General features: G+C 38.2%; 1 long non-coding RNA gene and 1 pseudogene across 1 annotated transcript in view; one reads left to right on the plus strand and one right to left on the minus strand.

The window, feature by feature from the left end:
• Positions 1–6,467: 6,467 nt before the first annotated feature.
• LOC101702429 (casein kinase II subunit alpha' pseudogene) lies at positions 6,468–8,932 on the minus strand (annotated as a pseudogene).
• A 329-nt stretch (positions 8,933–9,261) lies between these two features.
• Positions 9,262–23,670, plus strand: part of LOC147826714 (uncharacterized) — a 44,307-nt gene continuing 29,898 nt past the window's right edge. The window contains exon 1 of the long non-coding RNA XR_015453422.1: positions 9,262–14,711. This is a non-coding gene — a long non-coding RNA (uncharacterized LOC147826714). The remainder of the gene's footprint in view (positions 14,712–23,670) is intronic.

Here is a 23,670-nt window from a genome sequence, read left to right on the forward strand (position 1 = left end):
CATTCTACTAATTTTTTTCTAACTGACATCTGAAACAAATGAACCACTTTACGTACCTGTCATGCCATGCATTTATTAGACTCCTGACACCTATAGACTAAAAAAATTGGAGTTCAAGTAGTCAAAGGACCTCAGATAATTAGGTACAGGAAACTTTTCTGAGATATAAGTTTCAATCACCTTACTCCTGAAGAGTGTATGTGTGAATGCATGAGTCAGGCTGTGAAGGGAGGTGGCAGTAACTGAAGTAATTAGTACCCAGCTGACACTTGCCCAAAAGTCAGGCCAGCCTCCATGTTCTGCTTTGATAGTGGAAACATATTGTTGGGAATGTATATGCCACCATGTACTTAGGAATTTTAGAAAGTTTCCGAGGATATAACACTCTATTGGATCTGACTTTTGTAACAAGATACTATATTCCTTAGGAGCAAGAATAGTTTCTTCTGCTTTTTAGTATGAACATAGTGCTGGGGCAGAGGCATGCTAGTTTATTACATTAGGTAGTGAGGCCAGAGATTTCCTTATTGTAAGTGAGGTCAGCAAGAAAAATGTGTTATTTTCTTCTAATAGACATAAATATTCGAGAGTAAATATAAATTCAACATGATTGCCAACTGGAGCTTGCCACTTTAACTTTGAATAGTATGTGAAATATGCTTTAAATAAAGTTGCAGCCATTATTAACTTATCTAAAAAGTTGAAATAAATTTTAATATTTTTCTAGAATGAATGAAAACAAATACTTAAAAATAATTGAGACTTCAAGAGTATGTAATATAATATATGGGTCTAACCTAGGAATGAAAATTGTACTAAATATCTTAATTTAAAAAATCAAATATTTAAATATATTCCCTTCCCTATTATGAGTTAGAATAGCCTAGTCATTATACTTTTTGATCTAGTGTGCAGGAGTATGTCTTGATGATTATTCTCTTTATACTTACTGTATGTATATGAACTGTTTTGTATTTTTGCAATTAATCTAACAAAAGGTTTAGTTAAAATTAGACATAAAAAAATTAGGTCATACTATGAATAAATAATACTGTATTTATAATTCATTCTAAATATGAGTTAGTTATACTGTATTTGGATTTCTGTAATGGTATCAATCAAAATTTTACTTTCTGCATGCATTTAAAGAATTCATTGTAAGGCAAGCCTGCCATCTAATGGTAAAAATTTGTTACTTCACCGTATATTTCAAATACTCTTCCATGTTTTTCATTCACTACAGCATCCGTTGTATGACAATTCGAGCAATTCTACATACTACAGTTTTAAGATTTCCTATTTTTTTTTCATTAAGTTTATTGGTACATTTTAGGTATAAAATACAGTTACATTCATCTTTGGGATCTTGTACCTTTACATGATGTATCTTAGTTTTTATTTATGCCCCATTTCCCTGCCCTCCCTTCAACCCCTAACCCTTCCCTATTTACAGAGGGTTTGTTTCCATTTTTTCCTTTTCTCATATTTTTTCTTTTCCCTTCCTTCCTTTCGCCTACCCTTCCCACTTCCCCAACTCCTTTAGACCTTTTCTTCCTATTTCACATTATCAATTACACCCTTATTTACACTTTTCATTTTTTCACACCAGAGAAACTTCAGTATTTACACACGTGTGTCCTATTTATTTCACTTAAGAGTATGACCTCAATATGTACCCATTTAGCTATAAATGTCTCTACTTTCTCATTCCTAGGGGTGAGTAGTACTCCCTTTTATAGAAAAACTACATCTTCTTTGTCCAGTCTCCAGTTGATGGGCATTTGGGCTGTTTCCAAGTTTTAGCTGTTACAAATTGTGCCGCTATAAACATGGGTGCGCATATATCACTGTGGTATGATTCTTTTAATTCTTTTGGGAAGATACCCAGCAGAGAGATAGCTGGGTCAAATGGGACCTCTAATCCTAGTTGTGTGAGGTATCTCCATATTGATTTTCACAGTAGCTTTCACAGTCTGTGCCCCCACCAAAAATGGAGAAGGATTCCTTTCTCCCCACAGCCCTGCCAGCATTTTTTTTAATTAAATTCTTTTATTGGTACATTGTAGGTATACAACACAATACATTTCTCATTGGGAATTGTACCTTTACATAATGCATCTTGGTTCCCATTTTTTCCCCATTTCTAGCCCTCCCTTCACGCCCTCCACCCTTCCCTATTTACAAATACTTTATTTCCATTTTTTCCATTTCTCAGCATTTTTCCTTTCCCTTCTTTCCTTTCCCCTGCCCCTCTCACTACCTCTACCCCTTTGGACCTTTTCTTCCTATTTTACATTATCGATTATTCATTCCAATCATTGGTACATTTTAGGTATACAATATGATGACATTCATCATTGGAAATTTGCACCTTTACATAGTCTCTCTTGGTTCTTATTTTTCACCCTTGCCCAGCCCTCCCTTCAACCCCTCCATTCCTCCCTATTTACAAAGATTTTATTCCTATTTTTCCATTTTCTCATATTAATCCCATTCCCTTCTATTCTTTCCCTTAGCCCTCCCACTTCCTTCCCCTTTGCCCCTTTTCTTCCTATTTCACATTACCTATTATACATTGAGTCCTTATTTACACTTTCAGTTTCTCACACCAGAGAAACTATTCAGTATTTATACATGTGTGTCCTATTTATTTCACTTAAGAGTATCGCCTCAATGTGCATCCACTTAGCTATAAATGTCTCTAATTTCTCATTTTTTATGGCGGAGTAGTACTCCATTTTATAAAAAAAAACACATTTTCTTTATCTAGTCTCCAGTTGATGGGCATTTGGGCTGTTTCCAAGTTTTAGCTATCACAAACTGTGCTGCTATGAACATGGGCGCACATATATCACTGTGGTATGATTCTTTTAATTCTTTGGGGAAGATCCCCAGCAGTGGAATAGCAGGGTCAAATGGGACTTCCAGTCCTAGTTCTTTGAGGTATCTCCATACTGATTTCCACAGTGCTTGCACCAGTCTACACTCCCACCAGCAGTGGAGCAGGGTTCCTCTTTCCCCACCGCCCTGCCAGCATTTGTTTTTGGTTGCTTTCATGATAGCAGCCATTCTTTCTGGAGTGAAGTGGAATCTCAACGTTGTTTTCATTTGTATCTCTCAAATGACCAGTGATGTTGAACATTTTTTCATGTATTTATTTGCTATTTCTACTTCTTTGCCTGAGAAATGCCCATTTTTGGATTGGGTTTTTAAATTTGGGAGGTCTGATCTTTTTAAGTCCTTTATAGATTCGAGATAGTAGACCTTTGTCTGAGGAAGAGCAGGAAAGATTTTTTCCCACATTGTGGGTTGTCTCTTCACACTGCTGGTGGTTTCTCTTGCTGTGCAGAAGCCTTTTAATAAGAAGAGATCCCACTTGTTGATTGTTTGTGCTAGTTCATGGGCAACTGAGGTTTTGTTCATAAAATCTTTTCCTACACCGATGTCTTCAAGGGTTCTACCTAACCTCTGTTCCAACTGGTTCAGAGTTACTATTTTAATATTTAGATCTTTAATCCATTTTGATTTTAGTTTAGTGCATGGTGAGAGATACAGGTCTAGTTTTAATCTTTGGCAAGTTGAAGCCCAATTTTTCCAGCACCATTTATTAAAGAGGCTACCTTTCCTCCAGTGAGGGTGTTTGGCTCCTTTATTGAAGATAAGATGGCTGAGTGTGTTTGGCATTGTTTCTGCATCTTCTAATCTGTTCCACTCGTCCTCAAGCCTGTTTCTTTGCCAGTACCATGCTGTTTTTATCACAGTAGCTTTGTAGTATAGTTGCAGGTTGGGGATTGTGATACCCCCTGCCATGTCTCTGCTACCTAAAATTGCTTTTGCTATTCTGGGTCTCTTCTTGTTCCAAATGAATTTTTGGATTGTTTTCTCAAGGTCTATGAAGTATGCTGCTGGGATCTCAATTGGAATTGCATTAAATCTATATAGCAGTCTTGGAAGTATGGCCATTTTCACTATATTAATCCTTCCTACCAAGGAGCAAAGGATGTCTGTCCATTTTCTGATATCATCTTCAATCTCTCTTTTCAAAGTGCCATAGTTTTCAGAGAAGAGGTCTTTGATTTCCTTCGTTAGGATGATTCCTAGGTATTTCAGTTTTTTGGATGCTATTGTGAGAGGAATTATTTGCCCTATTTCTCTCTCATTGACTCTGTCATTCGTGTAGAGGAAAGCTATTGATTTTTGTGTGTCAACCTTGTAACCAGCTACTTGACTGAATTTGGTTATTAAGTCTAGAAGACCTTTGGTGGAGTTCTTGGGGTCTTCTATATAGAGTATCATGTCATCTGCAAAGAATGACAATTTGACTTCTTCATTACCTATCTTTATTCCTTTTATTTCTTTCTCTTGTCTAGTTGCCGTGGCTAATGTTTCCAGAACTATATTGAACAAGAGTGGTGATAGTGAACATCCTTGTCTTGTTCCTGATTTCAGTGTGAAGGATTTCAGTTTTTGACCATTTAGTATGATATTGGCTGTTGGTTTTTCATAGATGGCATCTATCAGTTTGAGGTAGAGACCATCTCTTCCAATTTTTTGGAGGGTTTTTATCATAAATGCATGTTGGATTTTGTCAAATGCTTTTTCTGCATCTATGGAGATAATCATATGGTTTTTGTCCTTGGCTCTATTGATATAGTGTATTACATTGATTGATTTTCGTATATTGAACCATCCCTGCATCCCTGAGATGAATCCCACTTGATCAGGGTGTATGATCTTCTTGATGATCTTCTGCATTCTGTTTGCCATTATCTTATTAAGGATTTTTGCATCTATGTTCATTAGTGAGATTGGCCTATAGTTCTCTTTTTCGGTTGGGTCTTTCTCTGCTTTGGGGATCAAGGTGATGCTTGCTTCCAGGAATGAATTTGGGAGTATTGTTTCCCTTTCAATTTCATTGAAGAGTTTAAACAGTCGTGGCAGCAGTTCCTCTCTAAATGTCTTGTAGAATTCAGCAGTGAAGCCATCAGGGCCTGGGCTTTTCTTAGTTGATAAGTTTTTAATTACATTTTCAATTTCATTGGTTGATATTGGGTTGTTCAGAATTTTTAGGTCTTCTTCGTTCAACTTTGGTAATTCATATGTATCTAGGAATCTGTCCATTTCTTCTGTGCTGTCCATCTTATTCCTGCCAGCATTTGTTATTGGTTGATTTCTTGATGGCAGCCATTCTTTCTGGGGTGAGGTGGAATCTCAGTGTTGCTTGCATGTGCATCTCTCAAATGACTAGTGATGTTGAACATTTTTTCATGTGTTTATTTGCTGCTTTTACTTGTTTGTCTGAGAAATGTCTGTTCATTTCAGATGTCCATTTTTGAATCGGGTTTTTATATTGGGGGGGGTCCGATTTTTTTGAGTTCTTTATATATTCTAGATAGTAGACCTTTGTCTGAGAAACAGCTGGTAAAATTTTGTTCCCACATTGTAGATTGTCTCTTAGCTCTATTGGTGGTTTCTCTTACAGTGCAGAAGCTTTTCAATAAGATGAGATCCCAGTTGTTGATTCTTTGTGGAAGTTCCCATGCTACTGAGGATTTGTTTAAAAAATCTTTTCCTATGCCAATGTCTTCTAGAGTTCTACCTAACTTACCTTCCAGCAAGTTTAGTGTTTCTGTTTCAATATTTAGATCTTAAATCCACTACGATCTTAGTTTAGTGCATGGTGAAAGATAGGGGTCTAGTTTTAATCTTTAGCAGGTTGAAATCCAGTTTTTCCAACACTATTTATTAAAGAGGCTATCTTTCCTCCAGTTAGGGCACTTGGCTCCTTTGTCAAAGATGAGGTAACTGAGTATGTCTGGAGTTGTTTCTGTATCTTCTAATCTATTCCACTGATCCTTGGGTCTATTTCTTTGCCAGTACCATGCTGTTTTTCTCACAGTAGTTTTGTAGTATAGTTTCAAGTTGGGGGTGCTCCCCCATGGTTCTGCCATGTCTCTGTTGCCTAGAATTGCTTTTACTATTCTAGATCTCTTCTTGTTCCAAATGAATTTTTGGATTGTTTTCTCCAGTTCTCTGAAATATACTGTTGGTATTTCAATTGGCATTGCATTGAATCTATATAGCAGTTTTGGAAGTATGGCCATTTTCATTATATTGGTTCTTCCTACCTAGGAACAAGGGATGTTTTTCCATTTATCCTCTTCGATCTCTTTTTTCAGAGTGCTGTATTTTTCAGTTAGAGGTCTTTTGTCTCCTTTGTTACATTGATTCCTAGATATTTCATTTTTTTTTAATGCTATTGTGAAAGAAATTGTTTCCTTAATTTCTCTCACAGTGAGTCCGTTATTTTTGTACAAGAAGGCTATTGATTTTTTTTACCAATACCAATATGATTTTATTGGAATATGGAATGTAAACAGATGCTTCAAACAATCTAACCTTAAAAAATATATGGCATTATTAAATAGTTAATAAAGAAATCCTATGTATGATATGGTGGTAGACACCTCTATCTCCAGCCTAGGTATGTTAGGTCCCCAGAGCTGTGGCAATGGCTCTGTAGATGGCAGGAAGGGGACTAATGGCAAATCATGTTGTTGACGATTTCCTAAAATGAAATCAGCCCTATTCTTTTTTAAAAAATAAAACCTAGCTTTCTTTGTTAATGTCAAGGTTAGCACAGCAGATCCAAAGCTTTAACACTTGGCCCAGGAGGTCCACTTCTCTCCTCAAGTCCCCTGCATATTTCTCTCCTCTCAGTTTCTTGAGTTATGGGATTGTCTTACCCATACAGTATCAGTATCCTGTCACACATATTCATGTCACATATCCAAGCTCAAAATGCTATTATCCTGATTACAACTGGAAATTGTTGTGGGGGTAAAAAGAGGGAATACTTTTCCCCCCAGCAAATCTTTCCTGAATAAGTCCTTATAGGATGTTTTCTCCCTCTTTGACCTGCCTGAAAATTAACTTTCCAGCTTTAGTTATGGTGAATAAAAAGGTCATGGTTTCAGAGAAGTGCATTTAAACAGATGCACACACAGGGATGTGGTGGGAAATGCTGAGGTCTTCCTTAGAAGGCTGCCCTGCCCCCCAAAAAAGGCTAAAGGACAAAAAAATCAGCAACAAGATTCTATGGTTAGGCAAATCAACAGAGGTTATGGTGAGCTCCAAGTTATGCATGTTAGCAGGGACTTTCTGATGAGACCAATGGACCTGTTCATGGCATCTCACGGTTTCAAGTGATGTCTCCTGACAGCAAAGAGGACTTTGTGTAAGTGACTGCAGTTTGCTTCCAAATGAAAACATTTAGAGGGAAACTGCAGGTGTGAGGTACATTTCTTGGAGAGCTCATGTCATAAAAAAATAAATAAAACATGAATTTGTAAAAGAGCTTAAAAAAATACTGTCACTGTTTTAATATCCTTTTCATAAATGAGGCTGGTGTGTCAGTGTAGACTGCTGACGTTTTGCTAAAACTTGAGCCTGAATTCTCATAAAAGGAAACCAGACCACAATGGAATAGATAGGAAGTCAGATATTCAGAGCTTGTTGACCGAATGGGTTAATTAACAGTGGTGTTCTGTTAAATGAAGAAAAATGTACAACAACTCCAAGTTTCTCATCTCCCATGCATTCCAAAGGGAGAGTCCCCTTAGATCCTGAACTATATGCATCATCACACTGCACAACTGCAGCTCCCTGGAGGCTAGTACTGGGGAGTTTCTTTTGACAGACTTGTAGGTCTTTACTCTTCTTTGCCTTAGAAGGGATAATTAGAATTTCTTTTTATCACACTGTAGTTTCCTTCAAGATTTGTGTTTGGTGGTTGGTTTTATTGGCAAGCATCAATGCCGCATTACCCGTCGCTTTCCAGTCTTCATCGTGCCGCTGTGAGACCACTGGAAAGTACAGCATTCTCTGCGCAAGGCTGGAACTGTTCCTTCACCACAGGGTAGAAGTATGGGTGTTCCATGGCCTCTTTGGCAGTCAGTTTCTGTTGATGGTCATATCGCAGAAATTTGTCCAGAAGATCTAGGGCCTCAGGGCTGACAAGGTGTCTGTTTTCACTATGGATGAAGTTTTCTCAGTGTTTCCTTGAATGCTGTCCCAAGATATCGTTGAAGTGTGGATCTAGGTCTATGTGATATTTCTTCAGATAGCCATACAGCTTGTCTGTCCCCAGAACCTTGGCAATGCGAACAAGCTGGTCCTAATTGTCCTGCCCATGGAAAAAGGGTTCCTTTCGAAAGATCATGCTTGCTAACATACAGCCCAAACTCCACATGTCCAAGCTGTAATCGTACATCTGATAGTCCATAAGGCGCTCTGGTCCCTTGAAGTACCTTGAGGCTACACGAACATTGTACTCCTGAGCAGGATGATAGAACTCTGCTAAGCCCCAATCTATCAGACGCGGCTTTTTTTGTTGGTGATCTTTCATGCCATTGTGAGGTTTCACATCCCTGTGCATGATTCCCTTGCTGTGGCAGTAATCCAGAGCTTTAAGTAGTTCATACATATAAAACCGGATATCAAAGTCTGTCAGGATCTGGTAGAGTTGCTTAAAATCTGTATTATTGATATATTCAAATACCAAAGCTAGTGTCTTTGACACGGGGTCCTTTACAGTGTCAATCAGCTTAATGATATTTGTTCCACCACGAAGATTCTCCAGAATCTTAACCTCTCATTTTACCTTCTTTTTCTTCACTGGCTTGAGAATTTTTACAACCACTCTCTCGTTGTTAGTGATGTTAATGGCCTCAAATACTTCACTATCCTTTCCCCGACCAAGTTTTCGAACCAGTTGGTAATCATCTTGATTACCCCAGCTCGGGACGTGTGACTCGCGGATCCTGAGGCTGTTCACCTCGGCGGCGGCGTAGACCCGGGCCCTACTGCCCGCGGCCGGGCCGGGCCTGGCGGGCGGGACCGGGCGCGCCGCGGGGCGCAGAGGGCGGCGCAGTGGGCGGTGCAGTGGGGGACGCGGGGCGGCGGGCGGAAGAGGCTGCGGGCGGCGGGGCAGTGGAGCAGGAGGAGGAGCGCGGCGGTGGGCGGCGGCGGTGGGCGGCGGCGCCGGGCCGGGCCCGCGAGAGCGAGCGGGCGGTAGGCAGGGAGCGCGGGGGGGCGCCGGCCGAGCCTGCCCGGCCCTGGGGCTGCCGGCGGGGCGACGGGCGGGCGGTGTTCGGCTCGCGGCCCCAGGAGGCGGCAGCACCGACCCCAGCAGCCACGGGCCGGGCTAATTTTATATAATATATATATATATTTATTGGTACATTTTAGGTATAAAATACATTTACGTTTATCATTGGGTGTTTGTACCAGAATATGATGTATCTTAGTTTTTATTTTTTCTCCCATTACCTGTGCACCCTTTACCCCCTCCACCCTTCCTTATTTACACAGAGTTTGACTCCATTTTTTTTTCTTTCTCATAATTTTTCCTTTCCCTACAAGAAGGCTATTGATTTTTGAGGGTTGACGTTGTATCCAGCTACTCTACTGAATCTGTCAATTAAGTCTAGAAGTCTTTTGGCAGAATTTTTTGGATCTTCTATGTAGAGTATCATGTCTTCATCAAATAATAGCAGTTTAACTTCTTCCTTTCCTATCTTTATTCCTTTTATTTCTTTTTCTTGTCTAATAGCTGCGCTGAATGTTTTCAGAACTATAATGAACAGGAGTGGTGATATTGGACATACTTGTCTGGTTCCTGATTTTAGCATGAAGGTTTTCAGTTTTAGACCATTTAGTATGATGTTAGCTGTTAGTTTTTCATAGATGGCCTTTATTACTTTGAGATAAAGACCTTCTATTCTAATTTTCTGTAGGGATTTTATCATGAATGGCTGTTGGATCTTGTTGAATGCTTTTTCTGCATCTATTGAAATGATCATATGATTTTTGTCCTTGTGTTTGTTTGTTTTTTGGTACTGGGGATCAAACTTGGGACATTCTGCTTGCAAGGCAGGCAGCAGAACCGCTGAGTTAAATCCCTGGCCCCTTGACTCTGTTAATATAGTGTATTACATTTATTGATTTACATATGTTGAACCATCCTTGCATCCCTGGGATAAATCTGACTTGGTCAGGGTGTATGATCTTCTTGATGACCCTCTCTATTCTGTTTGCCAGTATCTTGTTGAGGATTTTTGCATCTGTGTTCATTAGGGAGATTGTCCTGTAGTTTCCTTTTTTTGGTTGGTGCTTTCCCTAGCTTTGGAAGCAAAGTAACACTTGCTTCCAGGAATGAATTTGGAAGTATTGCTGCCCTTTCAATTTCATTGAAGAGTTTAAAGAGTAATGGCAATAGATCCTCTCTAAATGTCTTGTAGAATTCAGCATCATTCACCTGATGGCAGTGAAGCCATCAGGACCTGGGCTTTTCTTTGTTGGTAAAGTTTTAATTACATTTTCAATTTCACTAATTGTAATTGGGGTGTTTAGATTTTTTTATATCTTCTTTGTTCAACTTTGGTAATTCATATGTATATAGGAATCTGTCCATTTCTTCTGGGTTTTCCATTTTATTAGAGTACAGGTTCTAGAAGTAGGTATTGATGATCCTCAGGATTTCTGCTGGACCTGTTGTGACTTCACCTTTTTCATTCCTAATTCCATGAATTTGAGCCATTTCTTTCCTTTTATTGATAAGGTTGGCTGTTTATCGATTTTATTTATTCTTTCAAAAAACTTAACTCTTCGATTCATTGATTTTTTGTATCATTCTCTCAGTCTCCATTGCATTGATATCTGCTCGGATCTTTATAATTTCCTCCCTTGTATAAGCTTTGGGTTTGTCTTGCTCTTCTTTTTCTAGGAGCTTAAGGTTCAGCATTAGGTTGTTTATTTGAGCTCGCTCTGTTTTCCTAATATGGGCATTTACTGCTATGCATTTCCCTTGTAGGACTGCTTTCATTGTGTCCCATAGATTCCTGTATGTTGTATTGGCATTATCATTTATTTGCAGAAACTGTTTAATTTCTTCTTTAATTTCATCTGTGACCCATTTGTTGTTCAGGAAGGTATTATCAATTTTCATGTGTTTATGCAGTTCTTGTGGTTTCTTATGCTATTGATCTCCAGTTTAATTGCAGTATTATCTGATAATATACAGAGGATAACTTCAATTCCTTTGCATTTACTTAAACATGTTTTATGAGCTATTATGTAGTCTGTTTTGGAGAATGACCCATGTGCACCTGAAAAGAATGTGTATTCTGTTTTTGTGGGGTGGAACACTCTGTAGACATCTATTAAGTCCATTTCTTCAAAAACTTGGTTCAGTTCTATTATTTCATTTTTGATTTTCTGTCTAGATCATCTGTCTATTTGTGCCAGTGGGGTATTGAGGTCCCCCACTACAACTGTATTAGTGCTTATTTGGTTTTTCATGTCCATTAATATTTGTTTTGTATAGTTGGGGGCATTCATATTTGGTGCATATATATTTATGATTGTCATCTCTTCCTCTTGGATTATTACCTTTACAAGGATGTAGTGGCCTTTTTTGTCTCTCTTAATTAGTTTTGGTTTGAAATCTACTTTGTCTGCAAATAAGATAGCTACCTCTGCTTTTTGGGGGCCTCCTGTCGCATGGAGAAGTGTTTTCCATCCTTTTACTTTCAGTCTATGAATTTCTTTTTGAGTTAGGTGTGTTTCTTGTATACAGCATATTGTTGGATTTTGCTTCCTAATCCATTCTGCCAGTCCATTTCTTTTGACTGGTGAGTTGAGGCCATTAACATTGATGGCTATAACTAATATGTATTGGCTTATCCTTGTCATGTTATTTTCTTGTTGTTGGCTGTTTTATTTTTTATTTTCCCCCTTCTCCCTTTACTTTTTTGCCTTGCCTGGTGGATTTGCTCTTTTGGGCCTTATGGAGTTGTGACCTTCATTTTCTTTTTCCAGGATTTTGTTTAGAATTGTTTGGAGTTCTGGTTTGGTATTCATGAAATTTATCAGGTGTTCTTTGTCATGGAAGTATCTTATTTCCCCGTCAATTTTGAAAGATAGTTTTGCAGGATACATCAGTCCAGGTTGGAGGTTGTTTTCTTTTAGTGCTTGAAATACCTCACTCCAGGCTCACCTTAACTTGAGGATTTGTGTTGAGAAGTCTGCTGTTATTCTGATGGGCTTCCCTTTGTAGGTGATTTGTTTCTTTTCTCTAACTGCTTGTAGGATTTTGTTCCTCTGTTGGGTTCCTGGGATCTTGACTATTACAGGTCTAGGTGTAGATTTTTTTTGACCATGGCAGTTGGAGTTCTATATGCCTCACTTATCTGTATGTCAAGTTCTCTACCTCTGTCTGGGAAGTTTTCTACTATTACTTCTATGAACAATTTTTTTTAATGTCATTTGAACTTTATCCTACTTTTTAGTGGACTCCTATTAGTCTTATGTTATTCTTTGCATCATCTAGGAGCTGCTGGATTGATTTCTCATGGTCCCTTAGTATTTTTAAGAGATCTCTCTTTTCATGGTCACTGACTACAATCCTGTCTTCTATATCTGATATTCTGACTTCAGATTCGGGGATTCTGAGAGGATTCTGCTGCAAATGCTTTCAATAGAGTTTTTAATGTCCTGGATATCTGTTTGAATCTGTTTCATGGATTCCATTTCTTTCCTATGTTGGGTGTTCATGGTTTCTATTTCTTTCCTATGCTGGGCATTCATGATTTCCATTATGGTCCTGAGCTCATCTATTTTTTAATCTGTTTCTGTTACAGAGTCTCTAATCATGTCTTTCATTCTGATCACCATCTCTGTGGTTATCTGGGAAATTATTTCTATTTTGAATTTTTCTAGAGCTTCATCTGTTTTGTTACTTCCTGTCTACTTCCTGTGCCATCAGTGTAGGGGGTCCAGGTGATTATCAGACTTTTTCACCTCGTTTCCCCTAGAATTTACCTTTGGTGAGCAGGTAGCCTGATTTTGTGCCTTGCTTAGGTCTTCTCATTTTTATTTTTGTTGTTGGTACTGTTTTTGCTCAATTCCTGGGTTGATATTGCTTATTGTAAGTATCTTTGTTGCTTGTATTTAGAACCTTTATGGAATGATTGTTTCTCAGAAGTGTCTTCCAGATATATCTTGCCTTTAGGTTTTGAGCCTCTAATGACTTTTAGGCCATCACGTTTTCAGTATACTCGGAAGGACAACTGATTAGATCAATCACAATGCTTTAGCTCAAGTGATACAATCAGCAACAACAATAGTATCAACCACAGTTTAGAAGATGACAATTTGTGGCAGTTATTAATCTATCACTTTTAAACATGTGAATTAAATCAAAATTGAGGACCAGCCCAAAATATGGCTATAGTGAGTAAACTTCAATATAGCAACTTTACCCTTTGGGATGGGGACTCAGAAGGAGTTGGGGAGGGAGGGATCAATAGGTATGATAGGGAAAGGTTAGAAGTGAGGCCAGAGGGCAAAGGAAGATCATGCAAACTCTAGGAAGCTGTTGAAGAGAAGAGGAGAATGAAAGAACAAACACAAAAACAAAACCTAACAGCAATAGGGAGACTAGAAACTGTATTCACTTTCCTTTAAAACTAATGACAATCGAGAGAAGGAAAAAGAAAAGAAAAAGTAAGAAAAAAAGAAATTTGAATTCGGACACGAACAGGAATAAAAAGGGAGAGAAATGAAGAACAAGGTGGGAGGAAGAGAGCAAGAGAGAAACAGAAAAGAAAAAAAAGAGAAGAGAAAAAAGGGAAAAAATTTGAAAAGAGAAAAGAATAGATAAAAATTAGAAAAATATTAAAAATAAGAGAAAAATTACTTTGAAAATAAAAAATAAAAATAAAGGGCCTCCTTCAGGGTATGTCTGTCCTGTCACTATAGACAGTGTGGGCAGGAGTGTGTAGATCTAAGTCAATTAGTCTTAGCAAGCCAGCAACTGTCCCCTGAGATTCAGGTTGATTTCTGCCTGCAAGGCCCAAGTTGAGATCTCTGACCTCCTGCAAGGTTGAACTCTGCAAGGTTCTAGTGCAGGTTCCAGCTGCTCTTCCTCTGAAGATAGTCCAGGTTCCGATGGGAGGTGGTGATCCCTCCAACTTACCAACTATGTTGGTCTGATGTGCAGATTTTCTTCACTCTTCCAGTGGGCTTCACTTTTCATCTAGGAGCCCCAGAGAGGCCCTCTTTCTCTTATTCACTTCTGAGCTACAGAAGATCAATGTCCTTTCTGACCCACTGCCCCTTTGTGGTGTGGATCCAAGTGTTGGCTTGGCCCAGTGGCCGGGGCGGGGTGGAGTGGGGGTGTTGGCGCCCATGCGGCTCTGCTCCTCTGTGCCAAAGGGTCAGGGCCACTGGACCAAGATTTCCTATGTTGTTACACATTATTGAAGTTTGGAAGTTCTAACACTTGTCATTCCCATAAACCTTTCATGTTTACTCTTCCTTCTTGGTGACTGTTAATAAATCTACGGCTACGTATTTCTGTGTTTATGATAGTTTGATTCAGGCTCCTTGTTACTGAACACTTGTGAGCCAAACAGTACATGTAGGTGAGAGGTCCCAACATGTTGCTGAAGCTACTACGTAGTTCTACTTCTGCTTTTTCCTTTTCTGACCATTATCTCTCAAACATAAGGGTAACACCACTTTATGGCTGTCTGGAACCCCAACCTGAAGCTACCTCCAATCTTTTGGCTGACCCTGAGTCCAGCTATGGTGTCATCCATCACCCAACATATCCTCAACTCATTCTCGAAGTGACACAGACTTGTGCAGTGAGTATGGGAGACTCCTCCAACCTGAGTTTGAAGGGCTGCTTTATACCTGATTACCTGTGTGGCAACCTCTAAACCTTTTTGCTCATTTGTAAAATGAGGCTAATGATTCTGCTTCCATTTGGGTTGAGTGTTAATTAATGTGTGAAAGGCTTCATAACTGTTATTTGTGAGTCTTGTAAGATCCTGTGATGCATATCTGTTAGAAGATTCACAAAGATACGTCAGTATGACTTTTCCTTTCATGTATATTGACAAATCCATTTTTTTCCTTGTTTTCTTCCCTGTAGTACTTTGAAGGCTTTCTTCATTGGTTGACAGAATTTGCAATTCTTTGGACTAGGGAATTTTGTACATCACCATTTAACATGACAGAAATCATCTAGAGTATGGGAAGATGTTCCCTACCACTGGGTTCTCTGAACATTGAAAGTTTCCTCACCTTTTCTTATATGTTACTTAATCTCTGTTCTTTAAAGCTGACTCTGTATTTGCTAGAAAGAGGATAATGATGACTATTTCAATAAAAAAGAGCAAGTGAGGCAATTAGTTTAGTAAACATTAATTAAGTGCAAACTATATTCAGTTACTGTGAGAGGTACTAGGAATTCAAGACCAAAAAGAGTCCAGTGATCAATTCTCAATCCTCAGCTGACACAAATGGTTGGAAGCTCTTGGCACAGTGAGTCATTTTCTTGTACTTGCTGCCCTTTTCTTCCCTGGATTCCAGAGTTCCACACTCTCTTGGGACCTTCTGTTTCATTGATTCTTCCTTGACCTCCTTGGTTCCTTCTTTTCCATAGCTTGTCCCTATGGCTTAGAACTGAGGTTGGAAGAAAGGATGTTGCAGATCCAGTTAGCTAAGATGAGGTCACAGTGGCATCAGGTGGGTTCCCAATCCAATGACTGGTGTTAATAAAAAAAAATTTGGTCATAGATGTGCTCTTAGGGAGGGGAGGGTGCCGTACAAAGATTAGAGTCATGCTGCCACAGCCAAGGAACTACCAGAAACCAGGAGAGATGCCCAAGAAAGATCTTTCTCTGCACTTTCAGAGTGAGCATGGCCCTGCTGACACCTTGATCTCAGGCTTCCAGATTCAGACCTGTGAGAAAATATATTTCTGTTGTTAGAGTCACTCAGTTTGTGCCACTTTATTTATATAAATGTTTTATTTGTCAAGATAGAATGAAGAGTGCTATATTACGTTTACAAAGTATGTATGCTTAGGGCTGGGGATTTAGCTCAGTGGAGCCGCGGCTTGCCTTGTAAGCACAAGCTCCTGAATTCGATCCCCAGTACCAAAAAAACCCACCAAAAAACAAAAAACCAAAGTATGTATGCTTAAAACATGTAAATCATGGGAATATAGGAGAGTGGTTTTCTTTTTTTTTTTTCACAATAAGTAATATATATTTTATTTTATTTTTTCCCCCCACTAACTTTATTGGTACATTTTAGGTATACAATACAGTTACATTCATCATTGGGATCTTGTACCATTTCATGAGTCTTTTGGTTCTTATTTTATTTCCCCTTCCCTTGCCCTCCCTTCACCCCCTCCACCCTTCCCTATTTGCAAAGACCTTGTTTCCATTTTTTTCCTCTTCTCATATTTTTTCCTTTCCCTTTTTTCCCTTCCCCTACCTCTCCCAATTCCCCTGCTCTTTTAGACCTTTTCTTCCTGTTACACAATATCAGTTATACATTTTTAAAATTACAATATCAAGATCTAGGAGACATTACCACAGATTTTACAGAATTTAAAAGGATATAGAAAGCATATTACAAAAATCTTTTTTGAAATAAATTTGACAACTTCTAAGAAGTACCTTGTAAGACAAATTAATGAAACTAACTCTGGAGGAAATATAAAATTTGAATAGCACCTATTAAAGAAAGTATATTCCTAGCTTGAAAACCTGCCTATATGACAACAGCAGGCTCATAAACTTTTTAACTGATAAATTATATCAAACAATTAAAGCAGAAAAAAGAAGGAACACTTCTCCCCTCATTTTAGGAAATCAACATTGTGCTAATCCTAAAACTGCATAAAGATAATAGAAGAAAAAAGTATGAACATAGATAGAAATTTCTTTAACAAAACAAACTCTTAGAAGTCAGATCTGGCAGTATGTAGAAAGTGGTTTTGTTATAGGGATGGCAGTGTTGGTTCAGCATTGGAAGATCCACCCCCAAAAGTAATCATTTTAACAGAGGAAAGGAGAAAGCCATATGATCCTGTCACTAGTTGGAGAAAGAGTATTGGACTAAATTCTACAGCTGTTCATGGTAAAAGCTATCAGGAGACTAGAAGTAGAACAGAACCTTCTCAACAGATCAAAGACATGTACTCCATACTTCCAACAAAATCTCCTTCTATGAATGGAGACGATACAATGCTTTCTCCCTAAAGTGGGGAACAAGGGCATATATGCCTATTCTTCATCTGTCCATTAGACTTTGAAACATAGGTCTAAACCAAAATAGTCTGGCAATAAAATGACACAACTAGGATAGGATTGGTATGGCAGAAGCAAAATCTTTATATGTAGATGAAATGATCATCTACAGAGAAAATACTAAGAAATCTCTAGGAGCCCCTAGAACTTGTACTTGAATTTAGCAGGATTAGAAAACACAAGGTATATATAAAAATTCAGGTCTGTGTATACTTGCTATAAATGAAGAACTGGATATTGAAATTTAAAAGTTATGTAGGAGTACAAAGGACCCAGAAAAGCCGAAAACAAAAACAAAAACAATGTTGGAAGATGTTTAGCACCCAATTTTAAGACTTTTTCTAAAGCTACAGTAATCAAAGCAGTGTTCGTGTAAGGAAAGACATATAGATCATTTGAATAAAACAGAGAATCTAGAAATAGAACCACACATATATGGTCCACTGAGTTTTGAAAGATTATTTAACATTAGCATTTTATAGAATATAAACTCAATTCAAGAGCCGAGGAAGAGATAGTGTCTTCAGCAAACGGCACTAGAACACCTGGTATCCATATATAAAAAATTAACCTCAACCCTTTTTTCCATACGTGAAAATAATTTGAAGGGATCTATGAACCTAAATAAGAAAGTCTAAAAGTATAAAACTTTAAGAAGAAATTATAAGGGAAAATATTTATGAATTCAGGGTAGGCAAGAACTACCTAGGATACAAAAACCATGATGTATAAAAGAAAAATTGATGAGATTCCATCAAAATTTAGAACTTTAAATGACATCATTAAAATGAAAAGTAGTCCTTAAACAGACCATATTTACAATGCATATAACCTATGACCAGAATATATAAAGAATTCTTAGAGCTCATTAATAGACAACCCAATTAAAATGTAGACATAAGATGATAAATAGCCAGTATAGCACAAGGAATGGTGTGCAATTCTAGAATCAGAAAAATACTAATCAGTACAATAATAAGATTGAATTATACACTTATTAGGGAGATGAAGTCAAAAGTTTTAAAAGCCTTGTCATGACTTTTTCTTTTTGTTGGATTCTCCCCCTTTGCATTTAATTTGTCACGCCCAGTGGATTCATTCTGCTGGGTTTCCTGGGGTTGTGATCCTCATTATCTTTTCCTAGGGTATTGTCTAAAATTTTTTGGAGTGCTGGTTTGGTATTCATTAAGTTCCTGAGGTGCTCTTTATCATGAAAGCATCTTATTTCTCCATCAATTTTGAAAGATAGTTTTGCAGGGTACATCAATCTGGGTTGGAGGCTGTTTTCCTTTAGCGCTTGAAATACATCACTCCAAGCTCTTCTTGCCTTGAGGGTTTGCATTGAGAAGTCTGCTGTGATTCTGATGGGCTTTCCTTTGTATGTGATTTGTTTCTTTTCTCTCACTGCCTGTAGAATTTTATTCTTCTGTTGGATTTCTGGAACCCTAACTATTATATGCCTATGTGTAGATTTTTTTTTGATTAAGGTTAGCTGGAGTCCTATATGCCTCACTAATCTGTATGTCAAGTTCTTTTTCCCTCCTTGGGAAGTTTTCTGCCATCACTTCTGTGAAGAGTTTTTTTTTATGTCATCTGCACTCTTTCCTCTTTCTTCATTGACTCCAATCAGTCTTATGTTATTCTTCTTTGCATTGTCTAGCAGCTGCTGGATTGATTTCTCATGTTCCCTTACAATTTTAAAGCAATTTTTCTTTTCCTCCTCACTAATTGCAATCTTATCTTCTATATGTGAAATTCTATCCTCACATTGGTTCATTCTGCTGTGCAGACTTTCGATGGAGTTTTTAATCTCTTGGAAATCTGTTTGTATCTGTTTTATGGATCCCATTTGTTTCCTATGTTGGGATTCCATCATGTTCCTCAGATCCTCTATTTTTTTTATCTGTGTTCTCTCTAGATTTATTAATCATGTCTTGCACCATGAGCAAAATCTTTGCTGTTATCTGAGTAATTATTTCTGATTTCATTTTTCCCAGATCCTCTTTTGCTGCCAGTTCAGAGAGTCCAGGTGGTTGATTATCAGAGTGTTCCATCTCGTTTCCCTTTGGGGTTGCTGTAGGTGATCTGGAAGTCTGTTTTTGAGGCTTGTTTATGTGTCTTCTCATTTCCACGGGGTGGGGGGGGTGTGCTTCTGGCACCCACACGGCTCACCTTCTGTGCCCTAGGAGCTTGGTGTGGCAGCATGGGAGCTTCCTTCTGGGACAGGCTGAGCTTCTCTGGCCTAGGAGCCTGGGATGGAGGTGTGGGAGCTTCTGTGCCACTTTGTTATAACAACCCTAACAGGCTCATAGGCCTTTGTTTATCCTTGAGAAACTCTGGATCTTTGTAGTTCCTCCAACAGCTCAAGTGCAGTCCTCCTCCCGGTTTCTGTACTGCAAGTTCACTCTGCTGAGAGTGCTTTTCACAGATATCTCCTGGCCTACACCTTCACCCATTCTTAGCTCTGCACAAATGTCACTTAGTCTTGGCAGGAAGGGTTCTCTGAGTCCTCTATCAAGGCTAATATTCCCATTCTATCATTCTCTGCCTCTTTATTTTGTATTATTTTATTTGTAGCACTTGTAAGTGTAAATTCCTTTAATTGACTTCTTTATTTTCTGTCTACCATCATGACCTTTCCCCAAATGTTAAGCTGCATATGGTCAGGAATTTCTCCAGTTCATTCCCTGCTGCATGTTGAGTGCCTAGAGGAGTAAGCATTCAATAATATTTGTTGAACAAATGAAAAAAAAGTACATGAAAGTTTAAACCCTTAAGGTTGAACTGAAGGTAACCTTGAAGGCATGTTAATCAATACTTGCCCTTGTCCTAGTGACCATGGGGTTCCAGGAAAAGAAATTATGGTTCTAACTTTAGGGAATATAATCGGTAGTTAAAATGAAATGTTTAGTCAATATTTGACTTCTGTTAGGACTTTTGATTCCCTAAAATGTTTTTGATTAAACCTAGTTTTGACAAAGTTAATATTTTTCACCCACTGGAGATTTAATTAATTAGTATCTGAAAAGGAATTTGAAGATATCTAATGCAGTACAAGCATTATACAGAAAGCATTAGACTTCCTTACCTGAGAGGACCAAAAATTTTAAATTGACTATTAAAAGAAATGAAAAGAAAACTATGCTAAAAGATAACTGTTTCCATGTTGAATACCACAAAGACCACCTGTTCCAGCATTTCTGTTCTTTACAGACCAGGAATGGAGAAACTATGACTTCTACATGGAAGTTTCTTAGACTAACAACAGGAAATTAAACTTGTGTAACTTCTGTCTAGATCCACATTGGGTATGTTTGTATGGGTATGACTTTGTATTACGTGGCAACAGCTGCTTTGCTGTTCCTAGATTATTATTATTATTTTACTATCTCCAGAAATCTCTGTTGAAAAGGCACTCTGTTACCACTTTGCTTAAGGTATTAAAAATAAATGTATTTTTACATTATGAAAGTAAAGGATCATGTTACAGAATATTTTGAAAATAAAGAAAAAAATCATCAAATTGTTCCATTTTTGTCCTTTTTTATATAGTTGTAATTAGACTACATCTGTACTTTTTTGCCCTGATTTTTCATTCCATATTATCATTTAACTATATTGTTTTGGTTATTATAACAAAATACCACATACTAGGTAATTTGTAAACAACAGAAGTTTATTTGGTTCAGGATTTGGATGCCGAGAAATCGGAGGACATGGCCCTGGCATCTGGTGAGAGCCTCTGTGTTGTGTCCTCCAAGAGAGCAAGAGGCAGAGAGAGGAGCTATGACAGGGAAGAACTTGAAGGAACCCACTCTGGTGATGATTAACCCACTTGTAAAACAATGCCATTAATCCATTCACAAGGGCAGAGTCCGTATGACCTAATCATCTCTCGTAGGTTCTACCTCTCAAAGTTGTAGCCCTGGGAATTACGTTTGCAACATAGGTACTTTGGGGGACACATTCACACCATAGCACGCTTCATAAAACCATATTGCTTCATAATGGTGTTTTGAGGGTTGCCTAAAATTGTGTTAAATTGATGAACCATAATTGACAGTCTTTTTCCTATCATGATGCCTTTAGTCACAAAACTTCCACCCCTCCCCCAAGCTTTTTGCTATTTTAAATTATAATTATTACTTTTAGTTTTTTCATTGTTTGGATAACTCTTTACTATAAATGTCTGCAAGTGGGATCCTTAGAGGGTGGGAAGGTGTTAATTGAGTATATCTGGATTACTCAAACTGTCCACACTCCCAAGACAGGGCTTTTCCGTCATTCGTCCTTGTCTGGCTCCTAGGAAGTGAGCTCTGGGATTACTCTGATGGATAAAAGTGTTTTGCATGCCAGAGATCTGAGCTGTACTCTATTAGGTTTTTTAGGTAGTTTTACACTGATAGTGCGATTTGTGATGAATAACTCTGCATGTTGGAGTGTCAGTAATCAAGGTAGGTATGCAGGCACTGCATGAATGTGTGACTGGTCTCTAAGAAAAGCCCTGGACAAACAGGCTCAGGGAGCTTCCCTGGCTGATATACATTGTGATGTTTCACATCATTGCTGGGGGAATGAAATACATCCTGTGTAACTCCACTAGGAGGAAATTCTTGGAAGTTTGTGCCTGGATTCTTCCAAACTTAGTTTTATGCATCTTTGCCCTTTGATATTTTACTCTGTCCTTTGCTGTCCTAGACTGTAACTGTGAGTACAACTTCTGGGTCTTCAGAGTCCTTTTAGTGAATCATCAAGCCTAAGGGTGGTCTGGGGAACCCCTGACACACCTGAATGTATTGGTTAACATTCAGTTGCAGATAATGTAATCTACCCTAGCTGGTTTAAGAAAAAAGTATTATCATGTATTTTGTGGCTTCTAAAATTGTTGAAATGACTGAAAAAATAGGTAGAGCTTCTAAGACCCATTTTTATCCCAATATTGCACTACTTTTACCAGAATCAGAAAGCCACCAAACCAAGAAACTCTTTATACAATCATACTGCCCTATCTCTGATCCCTGTCAGCAAAAGGAATGTCTTGCATCTTGGCTTGATCCTCTTTTAACTCTGAATCCAGGCATTTAATTGAGACAATCTAACCATTTCTGGAATTACCACTACAGTGGCATCTGAAAATGCAGTAATTTGTTTTTCCAGTGTTCAAAGACACAAGAAAGAAATGAGAATTCATGCCAAGTGAGCCAATTCGTAATACCTAATGCATTGTGGTGAAGAGTTTTGTTCAATTAATTAACCTCAGCTGCCTCTGTAGCACACTGTAATCTAAATCAATATGTAAACAACCTACAAAGAGGCTAAGGCAAGAGAGTAATGAGTTTGAGGACAATATAGTGAGAACTTGTCTCTCCAAACAACAACAAACTCCTACAGTTTAGCTAAGAGTATAATCTTGTAACAAGTACTCAAGTTTTGGCCAATCACAGCAGCCAACTTCTCAGTCAGTCATAGGCTGCAAGCTTGCAAAAGTATGAGAAGGCCAAAATGTAACGAATTAGGCTATTTCTTTCTGTTTTCTGGCTATGAATGTTCCTTGTCACAATCTAGAGCCAAGCTCTCTGAGTTGCTTTTGATCTAAAGTGCTATCTGCTTCAGCAATCTTTTTCCCTTTTGCTTGATTAAACTCTATTAATTTATCTTGTGTGAGTTTTTCTTTTTAATAGATGGGCCTCAGACATAGGATCCATGGTCTTTAGGATCCCTGAGTGATGAGCAAAGCTCCCTGCTGGGGCCCACTGAGCCCACTGATCTTTGTAGCAAGTAGAATTTAGGGATGAGATAGCTTGGATTGAAGCTTGAATAGTTTGTGTTATTAGACTTGTTTTTTGTTTTGTTTTATTTTATTTTTTTGGCTGGGGTAGGTCCAGGTCCAATAACTAACTTGATTGGATCCAGTCAGAGGCCCCTGGTAGGCATCTTTTTAATAAAGGCTTACCTCAATACAAGAAGCCTAGGATATTTTTTCCTTTGATTTTTTGAGACAAGGTCTCACTATGTACTTCAGGCTGGCCTTGAACTCACTATGTAGCCCAGGTTGGCCTCCAACTCATGGTTATTCTCCTGCCTCAGCCTCCTGAATGTTAAGACTACAGGCATGTGCCACCACACCCAACCATGGAGTCTAGGACTTTATACTCTGAGCCTCCAGTTAGTTTTATGTAAGAGATCTAAGGACCCAGAACTTGTAAATTTTCAGAAAAAAATGGGTTAACTTTGCTAGAGATAACTTAGAATTAAAATGGCCACAATGGAGGGGTTTTAATTTAGATAAAAGTGTTTACTTGTAGGGCATACTGGAAAAGAGGGGTAAAAACCCCACTAATCAGTGGGATACATTTTCACTGGTATGCAGAAGCATGTAAAATATTGAATGAATTAACATTTCCCCCTATAACATTTTCCTTACAGAAGGCAAATGAAGAGCTTACAGAACAAACAGGATATTGCAAAAAAGGACTCTACCTTGACTGAATTAACC

The sequence above is a fragment of the Heterocephalus glaber genome, unplaced genomic scaffold (genome assembly GCF_053883595.1).
Source record: "Heterocephalus glaber isolate CG9 unplaced genomic scaffold, H.glaber_assembly_v1.0 deba00001461, whole genome shotgun sequence".
Lineage (NCBI taxonomy): Eukaryota > Metazoa > Chordata > Mammalia > Rodentia > Bathyergidae > Heterocephalus > Heterocephalus glaber.